Source organism: Sciurus carolinensis, chromosome 7, assembly GCF_902686445.1.
Source record: "Sciurus carolinensis chromosome 7, mSciCar1.2, whole genome shotgun sequence".
NCBI lineage: Eukaryota > Metazoa > Chordata > Mammalia > Rodentia > Sciuridae > Sciurus > Sciurus carolinensis.
In genome coordinates, this window is record NC_062219.1 from 3,487,799 (window position 1) to 3,505,407 (window position 17,609).

Genomic DNA, 17,609 nt, shown 5'->3' on the forward strand with positions numbered 1-17,609 from the left:
ACTGGACACTCTGGTTGCTATAGCAACACCTGCTAGTCCTTTCTTCCCCAGGGCTTATGTTGTTGCTATTTCTTATCTATTTGGCTAATGACTGGCTGTGTAATCTAAGTGGCACCTCTGCTCCTGTGACATCTGATGCTATCCCTTGGGAGGGAAGGCTTGGGGATTGGCAGCCACCTGGCATGCCATACACTGGAAGGACTCCCCTCCTCTCTTCCTTGCCTGCACGCAGCTATGAAACCTCACTAACTACCTTGCTAGCTGATTGCTGGATTTTTTCAACAATGCTCTGGGGCATAAATTATCTTACAATCAAATAAAATTTTGTCTCTTTTGAAGAAATAGTTTCCAAGGTTGGTGTTTGATATTTGCTCTGCCCTCAAGAGGGCTCCTGCCAGGTGCCTCATTCCCTGCTTCTCTCCTGCAATCTAGTCACTAACACCTAGGCTGCCTCTTCACTAGATCCACAAACCCCCTCCTAGTTGCCTTTCCCCATAACCTTCATTGTTCTTGAGAATGCCCTCAGGCTTAACCTTCTGTGGTCTCAGTTACAAATAGTCAGGTCCTCTGAGAAGACACAGGAGCTCTCTGCTTTCCAGCATGCTACCCCATTCTCCAACTCCTCAGAGAATCCCTGAGCCAGGCACTAGGGCTGGAGTGGGGTCAGGGGCAGGCTTCTCTCTGAGCCATACCCCTGAGTGGGAGGTGAGCGCTGTGTGTGAGGGGTCAGGCAGCAGGAGTCTCTGTATCTTGCTTCTCCTGATAAGAAACCACTGCACACAGCTGGGATGCACAACTGGGGCCCCCATGTTCTCCATGTACCACGTTCAAGGCAAAAACCTCTATTCCATGGGTGAAGCCTGGGCAGAAGAGGAGGCCTTCCTCCTGACCATACCACCTGCCACTTAGCTTCTGCAGCAGGCAGTGGTGGGCAAAATGAGAAAGACCAAAGTCCTACTTGTCCTGGGAACAAAGCCCTTTTATTGAATGCTGTGGGGATGCAGGGACCCTGTGCCCTTGGTCTGGGGGAGAAGGGGCCCTGCGTTCTTGGCTGTGGCCGTTTGGTGTGGCGTGTGCACCTTGCTGAGCTGGGAGAGGGACCGAAGTTGTTCTCATACCACAAACGTTTGCATTCTTACCACATTTTGGTAGGTTTTCTTGAACAGCTATTTCTTCGTGTGCCGTTTGCACCTAGGACCATCTGCAGAGGCTCTCAATGGGCTTTTAAAACCATTCTCATCAATTCCACTGGGGAGCAAATCCCAGGAGCTCCTCACTGCCACACCAAAGACCAGTCTCCAAGTGACTCACTCTCATTATTTTGTATATTGTTCGACTTAGGGCAAAAAGTCTCATTTATGCCTCTATGTAGACAATCTGTTCACTTCAGGGGGAAATGTGTTACAGAAATGTGAATGTAAAATAAATGGAGTTCTCCATTGACTTCACTTTCAAATAAGATTTATTCTTAGGGGGGAAAATCCCATAATTGACTGAATTGAAGGCTATGGCAAATACAGGGCAAAACTGCCAACTTGCTAATGCCGTGCTACTGGGGAGCCTGGGTTCTCCACGAGTAGTCTTGTATTTCATTTAGGAGGTTGATTTTGTTCTAATTTTGCATCTTCTCTTTACCACCAACATTCCCTTCTCACTTATCCTCTGTCCCAGATAGTTTAAAAAACAAACAAAACAGAACTCTATTGGGTGAATTTTTTAATTCAGAACCTGCTGGACAGGAACTTAGGGTTCAGGGAATACAATCTCTGCTGACCTCAAAATGAGGAGATGGAGTCTAGGCAGGGGCTGATTGACCTCCTCATCAGCCCTCAGAGAGAGCGAACCAGGCCTCCTGCCCTCGCCTGCTAACTCTGCCGCATGCTTTGCTGTCAGAGGTCACTTTGGGACTCAGTTGAAGGGCAGTGAACTCTGAACTCTAGCATTGTAGGACTCATTGGCACTGCCTGTACATCTGACATCCACTCCATCCTCTGGCCAACAGTTCCTGTCCCTCACGAGGCTTACTCCTGCCACCCCGTCATTTTCGAGGATGCCAGTGGACATGGGTTGTGCCCACTCACATTCTTCACCTGCAGCTCCTACAGTTAACACAATGCATAACAACCTGAGAACCATTGAACTACAAGACTGAGGGTAACATTAAACAGAATGAAAGACATCCTCTGTCTTTGATTTTGTACGTTTCTCTCTATATTAAATTAACTTATAATAAAATATAGCTGCATACTGCCTCCAAAGAAAGATAATCCATATAGGAAAAACCAGCTTTTTCTCTGAATTATGCAACATTTAGTGTGCATGTAGGTGTGTATATATAAGCTAATTTTTGCACACAGTGGTGTGGTTTTGTACATTGTTTCAACTTGTATGCATTAAAAATAAGATATTTACTTCAAACTAGATATTATGAAATCCAGAATGCTTTTAACAAAAATAAGTTGATTTCCTATTATTGTGTACAACTGGGGAAAAAGTGGTCTAAAAGTGATTATGAGCATTTAAGGAAACAGCGGGTACTATTTGAAGTCGGAAAACTGCTTCATGGGGTCCCTGCAAATACATCAAATTTTTGCCTCCTTGCCTAACATTAATTGCCCCCAGGGAAAAAAAATTAACCTCCAGATTAATGTAATTTGCGTTAAGGTGTAGGAAATACAATGTCATCCTTTCAGATCTGTGAGCAACGTTCAAACAAATTAGGTCCTGGAAGCCCATTGCTGAACAACCCGTAAACAATGATGGTGTAGACAAACGGGGGGTGACGGGAGGGCCGGCTCCTCAGCTGAGCGCGCCTCAGGCCTCAGCCACAGTTTCCTAGTGCGCTGCACTGCTGATTTCATGCCGCAGCCCCGAACCAATGCAAAGGAGCGACCGAGCTAAACCTGGCACCGGTATCAGCGTGACTCCAACCACTATCGCTCACAGAGGGAGCCCGGCTCACAGGTGTGGGGCTTCAAGTACAGGACATGGCGATTGTTTTTAAGACCAAAACATGATGCCTAGACTTGACAGGTGTTTTACCTATTAATGGTTGGCTACCTTACACCTATTGTATCCTCTCCGTGGTTTTAATTTTTGAAAACAAATTTTTAGTTATAGATGGACACATTTATTTATTTTTATCTGGTGCTTGTCTCACACGTGCCAGGCAAGCGCTCCACCACCGAGCCGCAACCCCAGCCCCTCTCCGTGATATACGACAACGTCGCAGGTGCACAGACATTATGGGTTGAGTTGGGACTTGAAGGTTAAAAGCGGCGTTCACTTCTCCTGGTTGTATCAGACAACACTCTCCTCTGTGTAAGAGTCTTGGACAGGTACTGTAGGACCAAAAACACCTGGGGGCTTTGAGAAACAAGCTCTCCTAAACCCCACAAGGACTGCCGGTGTCAGCAGAGACGGCTTGGGCTGTGCTCACCTCTGCCAAGAACGTGCTGTCTAGCCAAGGCTGGAGGAGGAGCGCTGCGGCCCGCATGCTCGGCCCGGGAGGATTTAGCCACGTCCGGGCAGAAAGACGAGACTGGAGGGGCCCGGAAACCTGTGGTTGGAGCAAGGACACAGCCCCCCTGGGCAGAGATCCCCTGGGCCAGTGATCAGAGCTGAGCCCAGGGCTGTAAAGACCAAGTGGCTACAACAGCAGGGCACGCCCAGCATGCTCCTGTCTTCCCTAGGACACTGAATGTTCCTTGCCCTCCAGTGCAGGCCTGGACCCCGCCCACTCCTCTGCAGAACTGCCCACCGACCCCAAGGAGAACTCAGCAAGCACTGTCCCCACGCCAGCCTTCTTTTCAATATCACCACCCCTCTCTGAGGCAGGATCCATTATCACCTCTCCCCAGGGCAGAGAGACATGGGCTGAGGGCAACTCTTCCAGCCTCGAGGCCCCCCACCCGCCTGGCACATGGATCGCTGCCCTGTGCTGGCTGTCAGGGAACCAGATCTATACTTACGGGTTAGTCTGCCTCTAATGAGGTATTTTTTTAATCAAATCTTTTAACTTAAAGTTACTGAGGAAACGGGGACCTATTCAAGAGATGATTCACTCTAAGGACTTCAAGGGATGACATAAGCTGCCTGCTTATCAATTCAAAGTGTGCATTCAAAAAGTACAAAGGATATAATTAAAATTCATTAATTCAGTAAGTACTTACTGAGTGCTTGATTTAAAAGTGTAAGATAAAGTGGTAAAAAGGGCCCACACAGTTCCACCCGCTTAGGGCTCATTTGCCACGGAATAGAGGACAAGTAGCCAGGCCCCATAGGTCTGTCCAGTAAGTGCTGTGCCAGTGGCTAAGGTGTGGTGGACAGCCCTGGGGGCAGCCAACACAGGTGCAGTGGCTCCCAGAGGCCTCTATGAGCAGGAGATGGTCAGTGCATTAGCCAGGTAATCCAGAGAAAAGGAACACAGGGTGGTGTGTGTGTGTGTGTGTGTGTGTGTGTGTGTGTGTGTAGAAAGAGAGGAGAGGAGAGAGTTATAAGGAATTAGGTCCCACAGACATAGAAGCTAAGATCTGTAGTCAGGGCTGGAGGATCAGGAAAGCCCTGGTGTGATCTCCAGCGCAGTGTGAGGGCCTGAGACCCAGGACAGCAGGCTCTGCCTCGGGAAGAGCACCTACTTTACCCCACTCTGGGTTCAGATATTCATTTCATCCAGAATCACCTGCACATCCTCACCTAGAGTTCAGTCTTGCCATGTCTCAGTACCCCACGTTCTGGTCAAGCTGATTCATGGGCTTAGTAACCATCATGCAGCACACATGGGGAGTTAGCCTGGAAGCCAAGTGGACAGCACATCAGAGGCCTGGGAGCCTCTGAACGTGCTGGAATAAGCCGTAAGGCTAAGGTCTCTTGAACCTCCGCCCCACACGCAAGTCCTGACTTGGACTTGCCCTGGGAGCAAAGAGGGTCTTTGCAATGTTTCAAACAAGGAAATGACCAGAGTTACCATTTCCAGAGGCCACTATGCTTTAAAAGGAAAGGGGGTGGGGTGTAGCAGAAGCAGACTGAAGGTAGGGAGGCCAGAACCAGGTTGGTGAGAGTGCCAGCAATCCATGAAACACTCCATGTGGGCATCATGGTAAACCATCCCAGGAGGACAGGGCTGAGTCTCTCAAGGCTGGTTGGGGCTCGTGTTCATCGGAACGAAACCATGTCCTCACAGGCTGGTGGAAATTGTGAAATGCAGTGCCCCACCCCAAACATGGTTCTACTTCCTGAAGTTTCTGTTTCCCACAACCAACCACTGTCTGAAAATAGTAAAGAAAAAAGTCCAGAAATAACCATAAGTTTTAACTTGCATGCCATTTTGAGTGACGTGTTAAAATTGCATGCCACCCTCTGCTCTGTACTGCCTATGACAGGAATCTTCACTCTGTCCAGCAGATCCACACTGTATATGCTGCCCTCACATTAGTTGCCTAGTGGTCACTTTGATCATCAGATCTGTTGAAGTATCGCAGTGCTTGTGTTCGAGTGACTCTTATTTTCCTTAACAATTGGCCCCAAAGTACAAAAATAGTGGTGTTGACAATTTAGATATGCCAAAGAGAAACCATAAAATGCCTTTTTTAAGTGAAAAGGTAAAAGTTCTTAATAGAAAAAAATCCCCCAGACTGAGTTTGCTCACATGTAAGAGTGAATCTCCTAATGTGCCTAGCTGGCACATTACACTTGGTCATGGGCGTGTACGCATAGGAAAACTGTGCATGGGAGTACGCCTTTTGGTACCTTGATTAGCCCTCCAAAACTGCCATGCAGACCCTCCATACACCGTACTGACAGAGGAAGCTGTTCTGTTTTTTGTTTGTTTTTCATGGAACACACGACTTAAATTTTTTTAAATGTTTAAAATTCATATGATTTGAAATGAAAACAATATAAAAAGGCACACTTAGAGAAGTCTCACTCCTCCCCTACACTTTCCACAACACTGCCATCTGTTCACACACACAGGGAAGGAGAGGGAGAGGGGGGAGAGGCAGTTATTCTTGGGCAGCCTTCCTGAGTTCCCTGCGCATCCACGCATGGCTGTGTGTCATGTACGCTTTGCTTACTCACAGGTAGCATGACACGCCCTGCTCGCTTCAGCTGGCTGGGTGTCCTGTGACAGCTCAAGCTACCTGGATCAGTGCGTCTTCCATTCCGCCCTGGCTGCCCAGTGGTCATTCATCAGAAGAGCTGCTTGCAAGCAACCTCAGGGACGCCCTGCAGGCCACGCGGGCTGCTCTCTGCTGGCCTCCCTGGCTGGGACCCTTCGCTCTGCATCAAGTCTGCGCTGGGGAGCGGGTGGCCAGCAGCCCTGCTCCAGAGGCTCACGTCCTCGCCAGCACCGTCAAAGTAGCAAGAGGGGAGGGTGAAAATCACCTTGGCTAATGGAACAGGGCCAGGGTCAGACGACACTCCGGGATTGTCTGGGGACCAGGGCGAGCTCGGAGTGGAAGCCTCCCACTCCCCATCGTCTGTGTCCAGAGAGGAATGGAGCGGGCGAGTGCTCCTCTTCATTCCAAAGACCACCTTGGGTTCCCTGGGCCTGGTGACCGAGCTGTAGTTGAGAAAGCTTCCTAAGTAAGGGATCAGAGACTTCCTGACAGGAAGCCCCTCCTGCTGGCCGAGGGGACGGGTGCCTGAACCGGGAGACGGGCCTTCCCGCCAGAGTGTCCAGGGGAGGCGGGCGGTCATGTGGGCTGGAGAGGAGGCAGGGGCTGGAAGCCGCCGTGCTCTGAGCGCTCAGCTTACCAGAGCTTCGAACCCCTCCCCTGACTCTGCCGTGGACCAATCTGAATAAAGCAGAGGTTTTAGTTTTGGCTAGTGTGAGTCCCGTCCGTCACTCGCCTTAACAGTCTCCACAGCCCTCCTGACGCGCACTGCCAGCGCTTGGGGGACAGGCAGGCCTGCAGCCATGCAGTGGTCCGCCCGAGCCAGAGCTCTGTTGTGCTCTCACGAGTGCCGGGTTCTCTCAGGGTGTTTCAAAGCCCTAACAAAAGGCACTGTAAACAGGAGAACCGCGCCATGCCGCGGAGAGCGCGCGTGATCTGCCTGAGAACTCCGCTATTTCCCTCCTGCAAAGGCACCGGACGCGCGCTCCTTTGTGCTCTGCCCTCCCTAAGATGGATTTGACCCTCCTGCCACTGTGAGGATTCAGCCCGAGGTTTCAGTCAAAACCAGGGAGCGAGGCTGGGTGAAGCCACTGCTCCTCCCAGGCCGGCGGAACCCTGGGGGACCAGGCTCGCTCCTTTTCCGGGTTGCTGACGTGAGCTCTCGTGCACACAGGCACTCACTGCACGATGTGCCGCTACCTGCTGCCCCCGACGGAGTTGAAATTAATGTCCTGCATCTTGGGCTTTGAACCCCCAAGCTGTGAGCTAAATAAACCTTTTTTCTTTATAAACTAGCTAACTTGGGTATTTCACTGTAGTGACGCCAAGCTGCCTCTTACAAGGAGTCAAACAACAGTGTGTGTGTGTTTGGGGATTGCTGTCTGGAAAGATTCATACTATATTTTCTCTGAAGAAAAGGCAGGGATTCCTGCCAGGCAAGGTGGCACATGCTGGTGATCCCAGCAGCTCAGGAGGCTGAGGCAGGAGGATCAAGAGTTCAAAGCCAGCCTCAGTAAAAGCAAGGTACTAAACCATTCAGTGAGACCCTGTCTCTAAATAAAATACAGAAAATAGGGCTGGGGATGCAGCTCAGTGGTCAAGCACCTCTGAGTTCAATCCCTGGTACCAAAAAAATAAAAATAAAAGGCAGGGATTCCTGACTCTGAGCCAATCCTAAGGAGCAGGCAGACCAGACTGTCTTAGTTAATTTACAATCACAGTTAACAGTGCATCTGATTTCTCTCTGTCAGCTCTGGAATTATAAACTGAAACAAGCCTTAGAGGAAGACTGGCCACCAAGCACACACAGTGAACCCCCAAACAGAGGGTGCAGCTGGGAGCCTTCCCGCTGGATTTCCCTCCACATGGAGGCTTTCACTTTCATTGCTTTGGGGGAATTTTCCAGATTCTAGCTAACGGGTGCTGATGAGCCAGCTGCTCTAAGACTTAAACAGAAGCCTGGTTCTTTGCTACATTCTTCCCTGCGCCGGTGACCTGGTATGATTAAACCTCTGGTGGAAGAAAAGTTGACGCTTAGGACTCTCAAAGGCATTATGGGTAACAAAGAGTGATGTAATGCAGATTGCGTGGGGACAGTCCCTCACCCACTCCTTAGGCCAGTAAGTGCCTTTAGTGGGAAGATCACTTCAGAAATCACAGATGCGTGGGTGGGGCTCACAAGTACATAGGAAGCACACATCTGGCTTTTGGGAGTTGAGGATGAGGTCTCACTGTCTCCTTTCTGGACCCCACGATGGCTTCATTGACTCAGTGGATCACAGTACTGTTCAAAACACGGGTACCATGACTGTAGATTTGAAAGGAATTCAGAATTATCAAACAGTACAGAGAACTTTCAATGTAATATTAATGTCAAATAAGTCGTGTTCCAAATCAGTCTCCACGTGTCTTTCTGTTCAGTAAAGCTCTAGATGTGACCTTGGGGCAAATGTCACTGTGACACCAGAACACGGGCTCCCCGTGGCTCTCCTCACACCGCTGGACCCAGGGACAGGGAGCACAGTGCCAGGAGAGCAGGCAGAGCCAGGGCCACCCTGTGGCAACACAGGAATGGCGGACAGCCTGGCCAAGGCGGCCCGCGTCTCAGACAGCGGTCAGAGGGACAGAGAGGGCTCAGGGTCAGAGAGGGATAGAGAGGGCTCAGGGTCAGAGAGAGACATTCTGGAGAAGTCACAATGCGTCGTCCCCTTGCTCTGGGAATAGATTGATGGATTTCCAGGTGGGTGCAGGGACGGGGCTCACCCACAGCAGACACGTGCCTTCATGGAACGGTGGCTTCCTGAGAGTCCTCCTATACCAGGTTGCCCGTGGTCTGGGCCCCAGCACCAGGCAGAGCACAGACACGCTGTCAGAGACCTTCTCCAGGAAAGAGGCTATGACAACCGTGCCTGGAGGAGACCAGGGCTGATGGGCGTGAGAGAGTGCGAGCAGGAGGAGAGAGGGCCAGAGAGGCTGTGGCTTTACACAGTGGCTGCAGGGAAGCCCACGGAGAACGTGCTTCTGAGGGAAACCGTGCACCAAGGGCCGGGAGCAGCCCTGGTGCCGCAGAGGGGCCTGGCCCTGCCCCCACACGCTTGTGTTCTGGGGGTGGAACTGGACAAGGAAACTGGGGATTTTAATGCAGATTAAATGCTATGAAGGGAAAGTTTCAGCGTTCACAGAGCGAGTCAGAGGAGCACCTCGCTCGGCCGTGAGCACCAGGCACAGCCTGCTGGAACAATGGTCAGTCAGATGTCAGCCCTTTGTCGTTGAGATCTTTGTGTCTCATTTGATGAAGACCATGGTGTAGGTGGTCTGTTCAAGCTGTTATGACAAAATGCCCTGGACTGGGTTTTGGACCTGAGATGTTCAAGGTGAAGGTGCTGGCAGAGCGGTGCCTGGGGAGGCCCCTGCCTGGCTCACCACGACTGTCTTCACTGTGCTGTCACCTGGCAGAGGGGCCAGGGCCGTCTCTGGGGATCCCCTCCGTGAGGGCCCATCTTCGTGACCTGGTCACCTCCCAAGGCCACCTCCGGATGTCTCTGATCAGTGTTTCAGCCTACGAATTCGGGGCAGACACAATCAGTCCATGGCAGTAGGTACATCTGGATGGTTTCACAGATGGGGGGAATCAGCAAGTGGAAACCAGGTCAAGGACAGCCTGGAGGGAGTTCCTGGTTGCTGTATGAGGTGGATTCTAGAATCTCGCCCATGTTCTCTGAGGCATCATACCCTTCTGTGATGATATGAAGTAATTTCAGAAAAATCAAGCTCGTTACCATTAGTGTGAATAGACTTATCTTTGTCCAGTGGGTTTAGAATCTCAGTGGACCTTGCCAAGAGTCTCCCACCCTCCTGCTCGTGTACCTGAAGAACAAGCAGGAGTGACGTCACCCTGTAGAAGTGACCTACCTGGTGCATGGTCCTCAGGCTCTGCAGACGAGAGCCAATTCTGGGTAAAAGGCCAGAGTATCTCAAACACTCACAGTAGTGAGCTATCTCCTGCCCATGGTTTGTTTTTCCTAGAAGGGGAGAGTGTCTAAGATGACTATAGATTCCTTTATGGCTCTAAAGAAGCCCTGGCCTTACACTGTAGTGCCCTGGCATCACCTGGGAACTTGCTAGAAATGCAAACCATGAGCCCGCCCCAGGTCCACTGAATCAGAAATGCTGGAGGTGGGGAAACTATTTTTAAGAAATTCTCTTAATGATTCTGAACCATTGTCTCAAAGGAAATACACACAGACACAAACCATATTTTTCCAAGACCGTTATTGAGGTTGGTATTGATGCCAAAAAGTGTAATTTTGAAATTTTCTCTTAAAATTGTCTTTTTTCTATCGACACATGGAACTACAGAATAGGAAACTGGTTTTTAAAATTCCTTTTTGTAGCTCAATCGTCTCTGTTCACCAACTGGAAATCTGATTCAATCACGGACTCCCATACCTGTCCCAGGGGCGTGTTGGACAAGGCAGGCTCAGAACGTGGCACCGTAATGAGGAAGTGGCTCCGAGGGCTGGCCTTTCCGTGCTGGGGTGGAAAGGCCCTGGTGCCCGCCATCTGGGAGTACAGAGTCAGCTGAGTCTCCAGAGCTGCAGGCTCCACAGCAGTGCCAAGACAAGAGTGCCAAGAAGCAGTTGCCTCAAGCCACTCACCTAACACACATGGGAGGAGATGGGTGTGTTCATGCAGAAAGTAGTGAGCATTTGGGGAAGAATTTTCTGTGTAGAACTCGTGCAAATGCTCCTCCTCTTTACCTAAAAGTAGTCTGCAGATCATGACCCCAGTTCAAGGTCATTTTATGTCAACAAGACTCCATTATTTTCTCTTGGTGCACTTGAGAGGTACCTATCTCCAGGGGCAGCACCTCAAATTATAACTAAGTCTGCCCTCCGGGACAGGGGAGAGTGTGACTTGCCCTTGGCGTCTCTGTGGAGTGCTGATCATTTTCACCCTTTTGGCAACTTACTTATATCTGAGAACCTGCAAAATATTACATTTGGCCTTAAATCTCTTTGCTACATTACTTCCAAAAGTTCAGACAGGAAATCTCACCATGAGGTTTCTTAACAGTTCCCACTCAGACGCTGTACTCCTTAGGAGAAAAAGAAAGGTCAAGCCCTGGGGCTGTTTCTCCATCTTGGTCCCACTGGTGTACCTAGCAGGAACAAGGGTATTCACCGTGGTATCCAGGAGTGTGCCATAGCACCCACTGTGGGTACCCAGCAGGCCTCAGCAGCACCCGCAGAGGTACCAAGCAGTCCTCAGTAGCACCCACAGTGGAACCCAGCAGTCCTCAGCAAGCACCCACAGTAGGACCCAATAGTACTCAAGAGTAACCACCAGTAGCTTCCACGGTAACCATCAGAGAGAGACTATTCTAAAAGTGCTACTTCCCCAACTTTTGTCTCTGCATGTCTACATTGGACCCCAGAAATCTGTGTCCTAAAAGGCAAAAAGGAGGGTATAGATATGCATGAAACTGAGCCATGTAAAAGTACCCTTTCCATAGGTGAGAACACTTGACCATCGGCTATTTCACAGGTCCAGCTTCACCGTGTGTCTTTTTCCAGACTGTGAAATAGAGTAGCCTTCAGGCTGAAGGAGGCTGTACAGGGTCTCGAAATTCTGGTCTGCCCACCGTGGGAGCCAGGCTTCCTTCACTGGTGGCATCGGCTGAGGCCAAGAGGAAGGGGCAGCTCACGGCCCCTGGGTGGAGAGCTGTGTTGGAATCCAGAATCCCCTTTCCAAAGAGTCTTCCCAAGCTGGGGCTTGCTGGAAGGCTGGGGGAAGGTGTTTTTCCACTTCTCTGACTGAGTCTAGCGGCCGGATTTCCCCCCAGGCATTTGAGGCCATTGTAGCCTTGAGAACATTGAGTAAGGAGTAGGTGAAATCAAGTTCTCAGGAGGGTTAAGTCGCCCCACCCCTCCCTTGTCACTGCTCAGGGCAGATGAGCTCTGTGCACCTGACCGGTGAGGTTTTTTGGAGATGAACTGGGAGGACGGCCCCTGACACTAACAGGCAGCCGGCACCTACGCCCCACGGGCTGTGCTGAGACTCGACCCCACATGACACACTCTCAGAACGTCCCCAGGGAAACTCGGTTTCTCAGACTCCCTCCCATCTTCTTCCATTAATTAGGCATTCCTTCACAGAAAGGATCTGGAAGAGTCTGGACGTTCCAACTGATTTCCAGAGATCCTTGCCGGTGACAGGATTAGGTGCCTGTTGCTAGGATAGAATTTCCACCACATGTAAGAAAGAATGTGCATGCTACTTTATCATTCAAAGGGCTTTTTTTTTTCTTTTTTGGTAAGAGCTAATGTACAAAACCTGTGAGTACAAAGAGAGCAGAAGGGAGGGGGAGGCTGAGCTTGGCTGGAAGAGGTCCTGGTGAGGTTTGAGATCCCGCTGCTGTGGCCGGCCCTGACTGGGACCAGGGTCCCCACTGAAAGCAGAACCTAGGAGAAATCCACTTGCACAGGCAGGCAGAACAGAAGGGAGGGCATGCTTTCCATAACTTTATTTCAGAATACAAGTGAAATCATAATGAGGAGTTGAGCTTTCCCACTCCTACTTTAAATTTTAAAAAGATACCCCAAAGGGCTAGAGCTTCTAAAAAACTAAGATTTTTTTTTTTCTTCCAGGAATACACTAGAAAAAGATCTGAATACAAAGGTGTTAGTTTGACAATGGCAAAGGAGTCGTGGGAAAGCCAGGGCTCTCCTAGGAAACAGAGCCAAAGGGGAGTTACACACCCAAACACCCCAGGATGTGTTTGTACATATATTCACACACAGACACACGCGTGCTTTTACACACATACGTATTAACAAATATATACATGTGTGCGTGCATATACACAAACATGTGTACAAAGACACACACACACACACATACCCATTCACTCACACACTCACACACTCACACACACACGCACACACACAATAAGGCATTGGCACAAGCCGTTTACCTGGTAGGTCTAGACTCTGCAGTTCGGGCATGGTGGGCGGAGCTCCAGGAAGACATCTGTAGCTATTCCTCTTCCTAAGGAGGCCTCAGTTTCCACTCAAGACTTTAACCTGATTAGATGAGGCCCACCCATACTATGGAGAGTCATCACCTTTACTTGAAGCTGACCAATATAGATGAGCATCTCATCTAAAAAAATATCTTCCCAGTGACATCTAAGCTGATGTTTGACGGAACTCGGGGCACCATGGCCTGGCCAAGTGTGCACAGAAAATCAGACATCACAGGAAGGAGGCAAGTAGGTCATTCAAGCGAGACTGTGTACTCTTTCTTTGAAAGTCTCACTTCTTCAGAATAAGAGAGTGTCTGTCTGTACTACCGGAGGAAGAGCCCCCAGGGGTCCCTGCGTCCTCCTTCCAGCCCTGGGAAGGTCTTTAATTCTATTCACGGCCAAGGCCCTTCCTGACCTGTGGGGAGGGGCTATGGTGTGGACGGTCAGTCTCTCAGTGCCGTGACCTTCCAGTGCACTTGATGATAAAAATGCACATGACCTGCGAGTGATCCGATCATGTGCGCCCACCAACACTTCCCCATTTCCTTAAGAACCACCAACACCCAGGGCCTGCTCTGGCTCTGGCTGAGGCCCGCTCCACCCCTCCCTCCTTGCCACCTCCGGGCCAGGAACCTGGGGTACTCCCAGAGGCCCTTCTCACAGCCCGGCCTTGCGCCTCAGCTGCCCAGGGACATCTTGGCTGACCTGCCATGGCTTTGTTCAACTGGCATCATTCACTTGTTCTGTTATTTATTGCTTTTGATTCTGTTCTGGAAAAGCTTCACAAGAGCAGGGGCCTTTCTGTTTGGTTCACTCATATACCCCAACTGCCTAGCAGAGTGCAGGTGAGGAGCAGACACCCGGTTGTTGGCCGTATGGATGAACGATATTGTCAGCATGGAAAGACAGGTGGCACTTGGTGACCTCTAACGGCTCTCCAGCAGCAACTCTGGGTTTTCCTTAACTGCCCACCTGAGGTACACCAGGAAGAGTGGGGTACCCTTGCAAGTCCCTTCTGGGAGTTCCATACACAAATAACTTGAGAACATTTGTGTCTCTGATTTAAAGCAATCTTTTTCCAACTGAATACAGGCTGGAATTTTTGAATTTAATATTTCAAAGACTTCTGCTTATTTCTTAATACCTAGAATATACTTGGATAATAATGTACTGCACTCTTGTTGAATGAAAATAAACCCTTATTTATTGGCCTATGTATCAGTAAACAATGCTGATGTCTTGTCATCACATAGTCCAATCTTATTTACACATCTAGGAATGAAATATGGAGTATTATGATTTGGCCTTTTTGCTTAACATGTGTTCCAAATCAAAAAGAAGCAAACAAAGCAGACAGATATTTAAATGTCAGGCTTGGAAAAATATATAAGATTTGCTGATTTGCAGAATAATACAGTTATATTACAAATTTAGCCAGGTCTTTAGGGCAGGTAAAGGAGTAGATAAAACCACTGATACTAATCAAAATATCCAATAGCTTCACCTCCTTTTTCATCTGATATGTTTGTTCTGAAATTTTAGACTTGAAAACGTGATCCTTTGTCTTGGAAGAAAAGGTCCTGGCTGCAGTTGGGCCCTGCAGATGTGGATGTGTGGGTGAACAGGGCCAGGGTTCAGCCAGGGGCAAGATCGAAGCCGGGACAAAGAAAGCGTGCTCAGGAAAGCCCCGGACTTGTCCTAGCTTTAGGACCATTCCTACCTGGACTTCAGCGTTGGAAGTTGGGGCTGAGTATGCAAAGATGCCAAGCTGGCGTCCTGGTTCTGTGCTGTAGTTAACAAGCAATGCAAAGTCAGCAGTCGGAGCTGCTGGAGTCTGTCCTTTGTGTTGAGCTCACTGGCCCTTTGATCTGGGTGGTCCTGGCTATGATGAGTTAGGCTACAAGCTCCTTGGCTACTTTATCTCATTCAGTGGTCTGCATAAAAACAGCAGGTGCCGTCTGGGGACCGACTCCGCTCTGGGCACTGCTGAATGCCCACTGTCTCTTCTACTTTATCCCTGCTGTCCATCCTGGGAAAACTTGGAACCATGAAATGACTGGCCCCAGGGGAGCTGGGATGGGTGGATCTAGGATTCAAATCCGGGTCTGTTCAGACTGCAGAGACCAAAGTTCTTCCTGTTTTCTGTTTTTTTTTTTTTTTTTTTTTTTTTTTTTTAAATATTTCCATCAGCTGAGTGTTTGCTTTCAGCACTTTTACACATATAATCTTAAAAATTCTCACAGCAACAGGAAGAGGTGAACATCCCTCTTGCTTCCATTATCAAGATGAACAATGAAGCTCAGAAAAATGCAGTGCTTTGTCCAGGTACATGCAGCAGGAAAGGGGCAAAAGCAAGATCTGCACCAGGCAGTCTCCTTCCCCACTGAACAGTTACAAAGTTTGATCGTACATGTGGACAACAAGAGCACTTCAAAATAAAATTAGTAATTTTACAGGTCACATTCTTTTATATAATCCAAGTAATAATAATAATAATAATAATAATAATAATAATAATGTGTCTGAAAGTATTTTAATCTGCTTAGAAATTAAGAAACTTCTACATAACCCATGTATCAAAGAGGATATGTGCTATATACAAAAACTATAATTTAAAATCACTCAGAAGATAAAAAGTGGGACATAGTTTATTCTAAAACCTGTGGTATTCCTATAAGCACAACTCAGGAAAATGTATGCATGGAAGTGCCTTCAATATTGAAGATGGACTGGAAATAAAGGAGCCAAGTCCCCATCAGAAAAATTAGGAAACAAAAAAGGAGTGTGTGAAGAGAAAACAAATAGATGAAACTAGTAATATATAAAGCAGGAGAAACTAAAAATAAACACATAAGCTGATTCTTTTACATGAAAAGTGACTGGAGAGGACCAAGATATGAGATTGGGGAAAGAGCTCAGGGTCCCTGCCTGGCTCAGGCACTGTCCCCAGCCCATGACAGAAACCTGGTTTTAACCCCTGCTGTCCCAAATCCAACAGAGAAGGTACACTGATCCACTGACCATATACCTGCTGTGATGTGAGAGACAATTAAAAATATATGAAGATCAGGCTTTTCTAATTTTGGAGCAGTGCGCTTCAAAGTGGGTCGCAGACTTCTGGAGGAAGCACGTTGATCGGGCACATCAAAGTCCGTATGAACGTCCTGCAAGGGCTCAGGCATCCATGGGTGGTCTCTGCCCGCTCCCCTCAGATGGGGCACCCCTTGCCCCCTTCAGTCTAGTCTGCCTGTTGGAAAGCTCACAGTCCACGCTGCTGTTTCCTTCAGAGTTGCCGTGCTTGGTGACTGTTCTCCGATCGCTTCACCTAGATGCCACAACTCTGGGACCCGCTGGGGTTAGTTCAAGCTTAACTGGGGTGTGGTGTGGACTATGCTGGAACCTCACGGAACCCACTGCCATGGGATATATTCTTTGGAACCCAGTAAAGAGGAGCTCCATGCAGTCCTAGTGGATTGCTGGAACCATTTCTGAAGGCTTTGGTTATGTTAAAAGAGATTGCTTTATACCATGATTAGTAGAATATAGACAAGTGATGAAAACCTTTATGCTACTAGTAAGTCTGATAAATTTTGTGGAAGCCTCTCTCATAAATAGAATAAAGTTCTAAATGTAAGGAGCAATCTTAAGTATTCATGGTAATATCTTTTTTATTAATGCTTCACAAATTTGCATATCATCCTTGGGCAAGGGCCATGCTAATCTCTGTATTGTTCCAATTTAGGTATATGGGCTACTGAACCAAGCACCCATGGCAATATCTTAATGAGTATATTTATCTCCTTTGTATTGATCTCTCTCTTCTGAAATTTTACACTAAATTTGTATAAATCAGATCAAAATGATCTAACTTAACCTGTATTTTGTGGTGGTGTGAGTGTTTTTACCATAAAGAAATAGGGGACAGGTATGTTTGCCTTCATTTAAACGTTGTACAATGCCTACGTGCATCAAAACAGCACACGGTGCCACATACATGTCACAGTTCTTATGTCATGTCTCCACGTTTCAGTTAAAGAGTAATGGCAGAGTAAGCACGGGCCAACGAGACCCAGAATGTGGTCCACCATTCTTTTCCAGAGTGCCGTGGTCGGATTCTCTATTCACCACTCCACGTGCATCCTGAAAACATCTTCTCTCCAAATCAAATAGCTATATTTTAGCTCTTGCCTTTATTCAGAACTAGGTTCCATGGACCATTTTCCTCTTTCATGAAATTACCCTCTGAGTTTGGAGAACGGCCTTCATTTTGTTCGTCTGTGTGGATACCCCTATCTTGTCCCACTGGTTTGTCAAAAGCCACTCTTGATCATCAAAATTGGTGCTAGGTGGTGATAGGGAGTTACCATTCCATGGGAACAAGGAAGAAGTTTGGATTTGGATGGGTGCACAACCTTGGGAGAGCACTCAATGCCACAGAAATGAATGCCACTGGGCCATGGTGCGTT

At 48.5% G+C, this 17,609-nt stretch overlaps 1 non-coding gene across 1 annotated transcript; it reads right to left on the reverse strand.

Moving 5' to 3' along the window:
- Window positions 1–16,806: 16,806 nt before the first annotated feature.
- On the reverse strand, window positions 16,807–16,910 carry LOC124989896 (U6 spliceosomal RNA). The gene has a single exon (XR_007109701.1). It is a non-coding gene; the product is annotated as a U6 spliceosomal RNA (small nuclear RNA).
- Window positions 16,911–17,609: the final 699 nt, after the last annotated feature.